A 13,061-nucleotide genomic window follows, 5' to 3' on the forward strand; every position below is an offset into this window, starting at 1 on the left:
CTGTGTGTCAGGGTGGTGGCAGCAGTGCCATCCCATGGGGGCTCAGCCCTCCTGCAGTGCCAGCTGTGGTTCTGCTGGAGCAGGGATCCTGGACAAGGGGAGAGTTTTCCTCTGGAGGTCCGGTGGTAGTGTAAATGGGCCTGGTCTTCCTCTGGGAATGCAGTGGAGAAGAAAGGTGCTCCTCTGGCAATGCAGTGGAAAAAGACTGCCTCTGGTGTTCTAAATCTCAGATTGGATCCAGGTAGGAATGCTTGGCTCCTCCCCTGGGCGGAGCATCTCCCCATGGGATGCTGGGATTGAATCAGCCCTGCAGGGACACTCAGTGGCCATGGACAGCAGAGATCTCCTGGAGGGAGGGTTGGCTGTGGGAGAGATAAAGGAAAAACTGCCCCAGGAACAGCAGAGAACTGCCCCAGCTCTGACAGATGGCAATAGTCACCCCCAGCCGCATCTTGCTTTTCCAACCAAAGACAAATCCTGGCATACAGAAACTCATGAGTTAATTTAGTGTCTCCAGCTATGCATTCTGTGGGTTGTAAGAATGGCTGTGAAGCTGATTTTCCCATTACCCCAGCAATCAGAATTGTAACTTTACTTATCAGACCCTTGCAGTGGGTTATTACTGAATGTCTGGCTCTGCTATCCACTAGAAATGCCTGGTTTCTGTTGATGTATTATCTTAAATTTCTGTCTTCTACTCTTTGTTTTCTATAGCTGCTGCAATTACTGAGACATGTTAAACCATAATTGATTTATTTGGGAGATGTACATCAATACTAGTGATTAGCTTATGAATTTTCAGCAGTGCCTTTGTTATGTGATCAGTTTGGTTTTGTTTAATCACAGGACAATGTAGCAAAAAAAGGAGGACTCTGAGCAGCATCACTTGCTGTGAACAGTGAAATCAAGATTCTCCTTTCTCCACATGTCAAGAGTGCAGTTCTCCTATTTTCTCCTGAAACTGCAAAATAAAAACTTGACCCCTTAGTGGGAAATTTTTTAGTGTAAGGCATTGAAAAGAGTTTTCATATTTATGTAATGATTTATAACTGCTTCTTTCACTGGCATACAGTTCTACAGATTAACGTAACACAACAGAGGTTTAAAATAGACTAAGCAGAATTTAATTCAAATCTGAGAGGACCGAGTATGTTCTGAAATAATTTTAATGAAGAGAAGAATGAAGCATGATGCAAAAGATGAATGACCAAGCATTTGTCAAAGCCAATTCACATTATAATTTAAAAAGAAATCAAAATACAGTGTAAATGCACTAGTTGGCAGGATCATTCTGTGACATAAACCACTAGGAAAAGTTGGCAGGATCATTCTGTGACTTATACCGCTAGGAAAAATCCTTAATCATAAAATTATTCAGATATTATACTGGATATTGTCTAGTCAAATCTTATAAATCAAAGTGATTCAGACTGTACTGTCTTGGGCTTTATCCCAGTGAGTCTTGTAAACCCTCAGGTATGGAAATTCCACAGAATGAAATTCATTCAAATGATTGACTAATGACTTTTTTTTCCTTCTTCATGTCTGGTTGGATGTACCCCCCATGTTTCGGTTCCTACCCAATGTGTCTCATTCCCCCATTGTGCATTCCTGCACAGAGCCCAGTGCCACCCCCTCAGCCAGAGGTGCTGGGGGGCTGCTCCAGCCCCATCCCCTCCCCAGTGTCCTGGCTGTGCCTGCGACAGAGCTGATTTTCCTTTTGATAGCTGGTGCAGAGCTGTGTTTTGGAGAATATTGTTGATACTATACAGATGTTTCATCATTTCTAACTACTGTTTACCCTCAGTCAAGGACATTTCAGTTTCCTGTGCTCTGCTGGTGAGGAGAAGCACAAAAATCCAGGAGGGAGCAGAGCTGGAATGGCCAAAGGGATATTCCACACCAGGGAATGCCATGCTCAGGGTTTAAATGGGTACAGTTAGCCAGAGGGGTCCTACTGCTGATCAGGGACAGGCTGGGCATCAATCAACGGGTGGTGAGCAACTGTACTGTGCATCAATTGGGCTGAATTTTAAAAAAAAATTCAATTAGTAATTATTATAAAAATATTTTACTTATTCCAATTATTCAGCTGTTCTGATCCCAGCCCAGAGGTTTTCTTGTGATTCTCCTCCCCATCCCACTGTGGGGGTGATAGATGAGTGAGTTGCTGCCTGAAGGAGCTTTGCAGTTCCAGTGCAAAGCTGCTTCAGCACAAGCTGGTGGAGACAAAAAGCATCCCATGAGGTGGGAAGGAGTGGGTGGTGATTTGAAAGGCTTTAAAATAAATAGAAGAATGGAAAGGTCAGAGAAAAAAATATAACTGGGGGAAGGTGCATTCTTGGGGGGGGGGGTGCATGAAAGGGTCTGAAAAATACAGAAGTGGGTAGAATGCTCTCCATGGTACAGAGCAGAGACAGATGCTTAAATCAGAGCCATTCTCTTCAGTTCCTGAGCCTTGTTCTTCTCTAGTAAGGGATGAGCTATAGGGAATTGTGTGATTTGCTGTGTATGAACACTTCCATCTCTTCCTGCAAATGTCTCAGGTGTATTTGTCTGCTGTTTGACTTGGCTGAAGTTGGGGTCACAGTGTTTGACATGCAGGTTTCATCCTTACAAAGAGAGGGGCAATCCTGAAGAGTGTGAAGAGTGGGATGAAACCAGTCCATGTTCATGTGAGTGGCCATCACTTTGTGGCTTCCTGTCAGTCACAGAGAGGCAGCCAAGAGGGCAATTTGTCTGTGTCTGGTTTGGTGAGGCCTGATTGCCTTATATTGGATATTGTTATAAAGGGGAATCTCTTTCCAGTACAAAAATACCTGAAATTTGAGAGATCCAAATTACTTGAAGCAGTGGGAGCTGCTGACATCACTAATACCAGGGTACCCCCACTATCCAAATAATGGGTTTCCTATGGGTTTTCTGAAGTCTCAGGTCCTTCCTACCCCTGTCTAGTGGGTTGTGTTCTCTTCAGCTGTGCGCAGAGACCTGCAGTTCCTGTTGTCTACTCACTGCCTGGGGGCTTTCCCTCCTTCCAGCTTTCCTGCACATTTGTTATGCATGAAGCTTTCTGGGCAGAGAGGTGGCTCAGACTGTGCAGGGCAGACAGGGGAGGTTCAGGTTCAACACCCCAAAGAATTTCCTCACTGAAAGAGTTGTTAAGCATTGAAAGGGGGTGATGGTGGTGTTCAAGAAATAACTGCATGTGGCACTCAGTGCCATGATTCAGTTGACACTGTGGTGTGTGGTCAAAGGTTGGATTCGATCTTGGAGGTCTTTTCCAATCTAATTGATTCCGTAATTTGTTAGACTTCAAGTTTTCTGGGCAGAGGGGGTGGTTCAGACTGTGCAGGACAGACAGCATATCTTCTGTTTTTACTACAGTGATCCTTCCTCCCTTCCTCCCTTCTCCCTTCCTCCCTTCCTCCCTCCCTCCCTCCCTCCCCTCCTCCCTTCCTTCCTCCCTTCCTCCCTTCCTCTGACCTCCTTCCTTCTTCCCCCTGTAATCCTTGCACAGTTCCCCCTACCTGGAAGTGCCCACCCCACCCTGGAGCCCGGCATATGGAGCTCACCATCCTGGAGACCCTGATCACCAGAGGGAATCTGCAGGAAGGAAAGGGACCAGAGCCAGCTGTCATCCCCAAGGTTGGTGTGTGAGGACTGCAGTGGCTTCCCTGGTGGACACAAGTGTTTCCTGCATTTGAGTGTTGAGCAGTGGTTTAATCCATAGGAACAGGATTGTTTGGGGAACATGTAGATTTTCTTGGGCTCCTTTACTGGAAATTTTGTGGTCACCAGAAGTGATTGTGAAAGTGGGTAAAGCAAAGTGAAATTCAGATGTTCTGCTTGAGAGGCATGGAAGAGACTGTGGTTTCAGCTGATGCTTTTTCAATGTGTTTAGTAAATATAAAAATCTAATGAGGTAGAAACTTGGCTTCAACTTTTAAACATAGAGATTTATGTTTGCTTTCTGCTTTATACAAAATATTTCCTTATTTCTCATAAATATTTATGGAGAGTCCTGTAGCTAGTCCCATTCTCATATGAATTCCCAGGCTGGTTACTTTTGGCCAGAGCTGGATTAATCCAGAGCAATGATGTTCACCTGAAAATGCTCTAACTCTTGGCTCTGTTCACAAACTGTCTGTGCTGGTGTGTTTGCCAAAGCCATTTTGCCTGTCTGGACACTGAATCTTGACCTAGGGTTTTTATCTTTTACAGGATGAAAATCTCCACACTTGGCCCAGAAGTAGCTTAAAAAGAATGTCTGAAGCAAGGCAGTCTGAAGTCAGTCCAGGAAATGACATCTGAACTCCCTCTTTGTTGTTGTCCATACTCCTGAGTTTTCAATTTCATCTTGCATTTTCTTATCTCTTTATAAAATGATGAAATTTCCTATTGTAGAGAGATGGTAGAAACTTCACTGAATAAAGGAGTGAAGATTTGCTGAGAAGCAACAAAGAGCCTAACCCACCAACAGCTGATAAGGTATTTTTCTGTCTCTGAATTTCAAGGTAATAAGAAGCAAAAACTGATTTATCAAAAAAGAAAGAAGAGTTTTAACTGTGTAATGGATTGGACACTTCTCCAAAGCAAACTCCACACAACAAGATTCCTAAAATTAAATAACCCCAATGAGCAGAAGCTATCAAAAAAAGAGGAAGAGGAAGAAAAATATCCCCCCTCAAAGACAGGAACCATTTCTTCAATCTTCATAAAAAGAATTAAAACTTTGTTATCTAGAATATTAAATTTATTTGTTCAAGGGGTACTGAAATCTGTTAATGATCATTATGATTATGGTATTTAAACAGTTGCCATTGGGACATTTACAATTAGTGATATTTTTCTCTAACCATTTTTCTACTTCCTTAGTTTCTGATAATGAAATAGGACAGTGTTATCTGGCAGTTCCTCACAGCTGTTTAGCATTAAAATATTACAGTTTGGGTGGGACAGGGAGAGTCTGAAACCTAAAGCACAGCCTGTAGTGTGTTTGTCCATGAACTGCTCAGGTGCAACTGCCTTTGCATGACCTTCCTCCTGTCTCTTTAATCTTGTTACATTAAAAATTACAGAGATGAGTTCCTCAATTCATGTAAATTACTACTGTCAACAGGAAATTAAGTGGTAGCAAAGGATCTGGCAGAACAGTGGTGGGGGATTTTTGTATCCCTCAAGGTGAATTAAGCACATGTTTGTGCTTTGCCGGTTCCTCCGGCTGTTTTGTGGCCTGGAAAGGCTCGGAGATGGCCTTGGGCAGCCCGCGCTTCAAAGGACGAGGAGAGGCTTCAGGTCTTTTTCGGACTTCAGTATTTATTGGTTGTTTATCTAAAAGATTTTCTCTCTGCCCAACAGAGGTCCGCACAGCAAGCCATCCACGTGCACACTGCGAGCCCCCGGGGAGGTCACCTATCTTTATACTCAAAATTATGTATACAATATTTACCTATTCTTTCCAATACCTTTTACCCTTATTGACCGGTGCACTTTTAGTAATAACCAATCCTAAAGTGCCACCATCACCACAGAAGATGGAGGCCAAGAAGAAGAAGAAGAAGGACAGGACACGCCCCAATTCCTCCATCTTACTTCTTTAGACCCCCCTGTACAGAAATCCTAAACCCTGTGTTTTACACTCTAATTAACTTATCCCTTCACCATTTACCCCAGTGAAATCCTCCCATCCTCATACAGGTGTCGTCTCCTGTGTAGGATCAAAGTCCAGCCACCAGACACTTCTGGCAACATTCCAGGACTCCCGAGCCCCCCAAGGGTGGTCTCGGTCACTCTGCACCTCAGTCCTGAGGGGCTGAGATCCCACAATGCTTAAAAGCAAAGAGATTTAATGAACAACATCTGGAGCAGAGTCCTGCTGCCATAAGTGGTTTTATAAGGACAGTGCAAAGATGTGGCATGAGCTGATTCTTTACATTTGCCCTGGTATCCATTGTGTGAGCCCTGGCCTAGGGCCCCTCATCCCCGTGGTCCAGCCCCCAGCACCAGCTCTGCTGCCCAAAGGTGAGCCCTGAGTGCTCCCATTGCACCCCTACCACTAAAATATTGCAGCATTTTTTATCTCATCAGCCAGAGGAACCTCACTCTCTCACAGGGAGCAGACCTGGCTCTGGCATCCCCACCTCCAGCCAGGGTAACCCTTTCCTGTCCTCGTATCCTCCATGCCAGATCATTCCTTGGTCTGGAATTACCATTGCTAAGCACTTACAATTTGAATTATCCCTCCTATGCCATACTAGAAAACAGGTTATAGATTTAATTAATGCTCACTCTTTGCTGTGAAATACATCAGTATCTCACTGACACATTCACTTCACTGCAGCAAAACACAAACAGAGGTGCAGACGCCAAGCATGGACTGTGAGAGAAGGAAAATGCTTCCCCACAGCATGGAATTGAGTCATACAATCAGTGCAGGCACTCAGGGTGCAGCTGCAGGAGCTGCAGGTTGAGCTCTGGGGGGTGAGAGCCCCAGGCAAGACCCAGCACTGACCCTTTGCCCCTCAAAAGTCACAGGCACCTGTGGCACCAGCCAGGGAAATAAACTGCTTGAAGGATCCAGATGCCTGAGACTGCTATGGGAAACCTGGGATTGAGCTGCCAAGTCCACAAGCAAGCCATGTCATCTTGGGAATAAACATGGGATAACAACATCATGGAATTTGCAGGGCCACATCTGAATTGCACCAGTTGTGCCTTATAAATGTTCAAGCACTTCAGAAACAATCTTTTTCTGAGGAACAACAGAGATCCCTGACTGATCACATGTGTGCTTCACTGATGTTTTCTGGCTTAATTACATTTATGTGAAACAAACCTTGTAAAACTCTAAATGCAAATTCTTCTGTGGGAAATTCCTGGGGTATTAGACATCAGTTTCAGCAGCATTAGAAAATTATGGTTGTAGTGACATATCCATAAACAAGGAGTATTTATGCTCTGCTGAGCAGGAAGAGGAAGCCTTCCTTTCCTTAGTTTTATTGCATCCCTAATGGACTTAGGGCTAGCCCAGACAGATAAGGGATGTGTTGAATTCCTGCTGAGGTGTCCTGCAATAAAAACTGTATTTTGGGTAACTCATGAGCCCTCAGTTTTAGTATAGTGCTATGAAAGTTTAAAGAAAACAACAGCAAAATAAAATGTCCTTTTTTTGGTCTGTGGGATTGTGGGATTGTTAGGCAAGGGATCAGAGGAGTGCACCCCTGGACTGGGGTCCTATCTGATGGGAATGTTACATAATCCAGAAGGGGAGAGCTGGGAAATTCACTTTGCTGAAGTTCCCCATGGTATTTAGGGAAGTCCTCTCCCAGAACAAAGTTATTGAAGCATCAAAGTCTGACCATTCCTCAGCTCCTCCTCTGCAGGGTTTTCTCAGCTGCCATCAGCTGGAGTTCTACACAGACATGGGGTTTGTGACAGGGGACCATGAACTTTCTGTGGTCCTGGCCCATTCCCTGAAATGACACAAAAAAAGCCCTCACAGTTCATCCAATGAGAAGTGGGACTCAGTAAAGGACAGATTGTTCTAAATCAGTTACTGATTGTTGGCTGAGCTGCTCTCAGTCAGGCCAGTGCTGTAGTCAAAGTGAGCAGGGATGCAGGGAGTTCTGGCAGGCTCTGTTCTCCAGACATTTTCCATACCACTAACAATCACCAGTTGTTTATTTGTGCAGGAGCTGTAGCTGTGTCCCCCAATCCTGTCAGACTGAGCAACCAGTTCCTAAACCAGGTCTAACTATAAGGTACTTGCATATGCACATATATGAAGAACTGTAAGTGAAGGAAATTAAAAGCTTGATCAGGAAATCCTCCATGTCAGGAGAAAGCAATACCACAATAAATATCAGATTCCCTGATATTTAATATTGGAAATCTGCAACCACAGGGTGTGTCTTAAGAAGATAAAAAGCAGACTTGTGATGAGGCACACAGCAATGACCTGTGAAGGGGAGGTGAATATTTGTTTTTCATTCATCTGTGAAAGGGGATTTTGCTTTTAACACATCAGCTCCTGCAGCACAGTGAGGGAGAACTGATTTACTGTTCTGATTTATTTTTGTAGCTCATTGGAATAAATAGTCCTGTTGATGCAGTGAGTATTTGGCCTCCTGTGTCTAGATCAAGATTTAATGGTTGCTAGGTGGAAGGGCCTTAAAGATCATCTAGTTCCAAGTGATGCTCTGTTTCTGAGACCTCTTTCCTATTGCTTTCTGTCTCTCTACCTCCCCTTTCTTGGAAAATAAAATCCACTTTAAATAAAATCTGTATATTGTCCTCATATGGTCTTCTTTGCACCTGCATTCGGGCAGAGGTCTCTCTCCCTCATGGGTTTGTAACACCTGCTCAGGGTCCCTTCCAGCCGCCAGCATTCCGGGATTCTGTCAGCTCCTCTCTTCCCTCTTCTTCTTGCCTCTGCCTCAAGCTGGGAATGTGCTTGAAAATGTTCAGCCAAGGAGCCCTTGCTGTCTGCTCTGGGAGCCCATGTGGCTTTGGGACCTTGTCACCTGAATGTGTCTCTGTCACCCCAAAATGCCTTCCCTGCCCCACTCTCCCTAAAGAAAGTCCCCCTTTTTGCCCATCTTAGGCAGCAATCTTCTCATCCCATTCTGCCTGTTCTGGATGGTGGGGCAGAGCATGCTTTCAGTGAGTTTGCTGGTGACACAAAACACCAGAGGGCTGCGCTGCCATCCTGAGGGATGTGGACAGGGCTGGAGAAATGGGCTGACAGGAACTTTGCAAAGTTTTGCACAACAAAGTGCCAAGTCCTTCACCCAGGCAGGACACCCCTCATCCCAGCCTGCAGCTGGACATGGAGCCACAGCCCACAACTCCCTGGCTGTGTCCATCTGGCCAGTGGCTGTGCCCTGAGGAGCCTCCAGAGCCAGAGGTCTGCAGCATGGGGCTGGGGCTGTCGTGTGGGATCTGTCCAAAGCTCACAGGGGCCTGGGCACGTCAGGGGCTACAAGTGCCCAAGGCTGGGGCTGCTCCATGCCAGTTCCAGTGGCTGTTGAAGGGATGCTGGGGGTGGCCCTTGGTGACACAGGTGCTTAGTGTGCCCTGGGGTGCCCAGTCCCAGGAGAGCCGCCTTCAGGAGGAAGCAGCTCCCAGGATCCCTGTTCACTAGACCACAGCAGAGATGGAAGAGGACAAAGGGAACCCCAATTCCCAGCCCCCCAGCCCCTTGCCCAGCTGGCCAAACACCAGGCCCTCAGCGGGCACTTGGTGAGGGCAGTAGGTGGCTCAGTCCTGCCCCTGTCAGGGACTGAGGAGGAGGGGGCCTTTGTCAGCATGGAGGAAGAGCGGGAGTCTGACATGGGTCATGAGCTTTTCCAATGGGGAGGTGTTAGGAGCTACCAAGAGATCTCAGACTGGGAAGAGTCTCTTGAGAGAGAGCTCTCCCAAGGAGATGTCAGTAAGTGTGGAGAGCTCTCCAGCTGGGATGAGGAGAGCAGGAGCTGTCCCAGGGAGAAGCGCTCAGCTACCAAGAATTTTCCATGGGGAAGAATGCAAGGAGCAGGGGCTGTCCCAAGGAGCAGTCGGAAGCTCCCCAGAACCATCTGACTGGGAGGACTCTGTTGGCCAAGAGCTTTCCAAAGAGGAAGACTCTGCTGGGCAGGAGTTGTCCCAAGGCAATGGTAGCAGACCCTGTGTGCAGTCCAGTTGGGACAATGATGGTGACAAAAGAGCTTGCTCAGGACAACCAGGAAACGTGAGCGTCTGCAGTGATGGGGTGAAGCCCCTGCTGTGGGAGAAGGACATGGCACAAACTGAGCTTCTTTGAGCTGAGTGAAGACAAAGAAGAAGGGGAGCAAAGACTGGGAATTTTTGCAGCAGACAGGCTCCCAGTGCCTGTCCCTCGAGGCCTGGGTTGAGCGTGGGGCAGCCGAGCCGTGTCCCAAGTGCCGCTCTGGGCCTCACCTCCCCACCTGGCAGCCCAGGGCCTCCTCAGAGCACGGCGGCTTCTCCTGAGGAGCAGGAGGCAGGGACAGAGAGCCCAGTGTCTCCCCAGCTCAGCTGCTTTTTATGCTTTTCCCAGGCCCAGGGAGCCCAGGCCCTCAGGGAGCAGCCGGCTCCCCCCAAGAAACGCCCGTCCCGCCTCAGGCGGGCACTGCGGGCGCTGCTCTGCTGGCCCTGCCTGAGGGCACAGCCGGACAATCAGTGCCCGCTGCCAGCGCCAGGCCCGGCCCCGCAGGCCCAGAGCCTGCCCAGTGCCACACGGGCTGCCTGTGATGTTCCAGGGCTCAGGGACATCGCTCCTTGTCGGGAAAATGGCCTGGCTGAGGCTTAGGGCTTGAGAGGCACCGGCCATGTCAGAGCCAAGGGCAGGTGCACAAAACCCGGGGAGAAGGAGCTCCTGCTCAGAGGGGACACCAAGGATGGAGTGACAGCCACAAGGACATTTGGCACAACTTCCCAGATAAGGACAAAACTCATCAAGCCAACTCAGCAACTGTGCTGAAATCAGCTCCAGCTGGGGAAAAGGTACTTCTGGCACAGGGAGACAGTGACCACCAACTCCTGGCCCACTGACACCAGAAACCCAGCGAGAAAAAAGAAGAGACAGACTGAGCACAGGGGAAGACTAGTTAGCATAAAAAGTGGGGCAATCTTCCAGCCAAGAAAAATATTAATAGAATAATATTAAGGTATTGGTAAGTTATTGCAAATTGATATTAGTTAATAAGAAGAGAAAATATTAATGTTAATATTAATATTCAATAAATAGAAAACAGAATATTATTTTAAAATACAAATGTAAATATAGTATATTATTTAACTTTATAATGTCCATAAATAATAAAGATCTAGAAATAAAAAATATCTTTTTAATATTTAAGGATTATATATTTTGTAATATGTGATATAGAACATTGTAGATTACATATAATATTAATGTAATATCTAAATATTTAAATATGATACTATAAAATATAAAAATAATAAAAAAAAATAATAAGAGAACCATGTAACTGGAAGCCAATGAGCATGAATGCCTTTGTTCACTAAAATGTATAAATAGTGAAAATTTTGATAGTCGCTGTGCTGCCTTTGTGGATTTGCCACCCAGCAGCTCCTCCTGTGCAGAACTGTAAATAAAGGAAATAGCTGAACTCTGTGTGGGGATTGGCTTCTTGCACACGGGGTGAAAGGATCCCTTTTGGCACAGCAGCTTTGCCATGGCCACATGGATAAAAGCTGCTGCTTTTCCAGGCAGGCTCAGCTGTGCCCGGCCCATCTCGGAGCCAGCCGGGCGCAGGCAGAGCAGCAGAGATCTGAAACTCGGCGGCTGCGCGGTCGCTGTGCCCAGACAATCGCCCAGCAGCCACGAGAGCCCCTCTGGGAACGAGCACCAGATCCCAGAGGGCACCTCTGCCAGCTGCCCCCGAGCCCCTGCACCGAGGAGTTGTGGTCCAGGTGTTTGGGGAACCTCCTGGGGCTGCTGAGCCCAGCTGTGTGGTGTTCCAGTGAGCACCTGGCAAGCTGAGTTCCCCCACAGGGACAAGGGCGGCTGGTTTGGAGGTGTCCCTTGGTTCCTTCAAGAATCATTTGTCAGGGTCATTGTCCTGGTTGGGTGGCCAAGAGCAGCCTCCCACAAAACACTGCCAGGGAATTCCTATGAGCCAGGCATTCTTAGGAGATAAAAAGCATGACCACATAGGATTTAGCTGGGAAATACAAGGTTGAAATGTGTATTGCTTTTGGCTAAAACATACCTATTAAAAATGTTTTATTTTTAATGAGACCTGCAATGGAGATGGGGACAGGCCAAAAGGTCTATTCTTTGGATAGATTTTGGAAGAAGGAACTGCCAGTGTAAAGTCTGTGTTTTGGAGAAGAAGCTACATTTCCTGTGCTGCTGAAAACCTCTCCTGGAAGGAAAACCAAAATGAAACACAAAACCAAACCAACCGACCAAAAAACAACACAATCCCCCAACCCAAACCAAAATGAAAACACAGCACAACCCAAACCAAAATGAAAACACAGCACAAAAAACCCACAAAAAAACAGAGCTGAGAACTGAAATCAAAACTGAAATCAAATCCCCAGAAAAGAACTGCTGTCACTCAAATGGTATTAAAGCCACCCATCTCAATCCCCTGAATTCTAGTCATTGTTCAGCATCTCACTGCAGCTAAGAAGAGATCACATAAATCACAGTCACACATTACTTCCCTCCAGGCACTATGTTTAAATAAAAGCATCAGCTTCTCTTTGCTTGTCTGGGTGGATTGCTCTTGGTCAGAATTTTCCTTTAAGCACAACCTGCCTCAAAAAGAGCATCTTTCACTTTCTTTTCCTGTCTTCTATTTTTCTTTTAAGTATAGTGAAAACTTCCCACTTTGAGTTAGATAACACCACACAAAGAACATGAAGAAACAGCTGCCACTGAGGAACTGAAAATGTTACTTATTATTTGATCAATATTTTCAATGGCTGCCATCAAATTGGACTGCCAGGGATCCAGGGATTTTTCAGAGACATGTCAGGACCCTGAAACACTTCTCATGCTCTTAAATGGAGAAGCAAAAAAGGAGCTTTGTCCAGGTACTTTTTTCTTTATAGGACTGGTTGTCATGTTAACCTAGGAGGTAAAAATGGGAGCATCTAAAATATGTTTCTACGTGGGGATACAAGGGATCTCTATGTGTGGAGTCCTCTGCTGGGGATATTTGAAATGGGAACCTGCCCCTGACAAAGTATAGGAAAGGAAGTTTTGGCATGATAGGGACAAAGCTCTGGTGTCCACCCAAGGTGAGCTCCAGCCATGCCTGTGGTTCCAGTGTCTGCCCAGGAAAGGTAAGCACCAGAAGGATGGGTATTTCTAGAGATGCAGAGGATGTGGAAAACCACTGCTACCACCTGCTGTGCCATCCCACTTCTAAATCCACAAACCCGCGCCCTGAGTAATGCCACAGCCTAAAGCTCAGGGCTTCCCATGGGATTTGCCTGCTGGGGTTAGAAAAAGATGGATTGCTGTGCAGGCTTTCACCTTGCTGCATGGTGGTGACCTCACTTGTGTAATAAGCACCCAGAGGTAT

The sequence above is a fragment of the Melozone crissalis genome, unplaced genomic scaffold, assembly GCF_028551555.1.
Source record: "Melozone crissalis strain CALT ecotype California unplaced genomic scaffold, PUWL_Pcris_2 ptg000075l_1, whole genome shotgun sequence".
Lineage (NCBI taxonomy): Eukaryota > Metazoa > Chordata > Aves > Passeriformes > Passerellidae > Melozone > Melozone crissalis.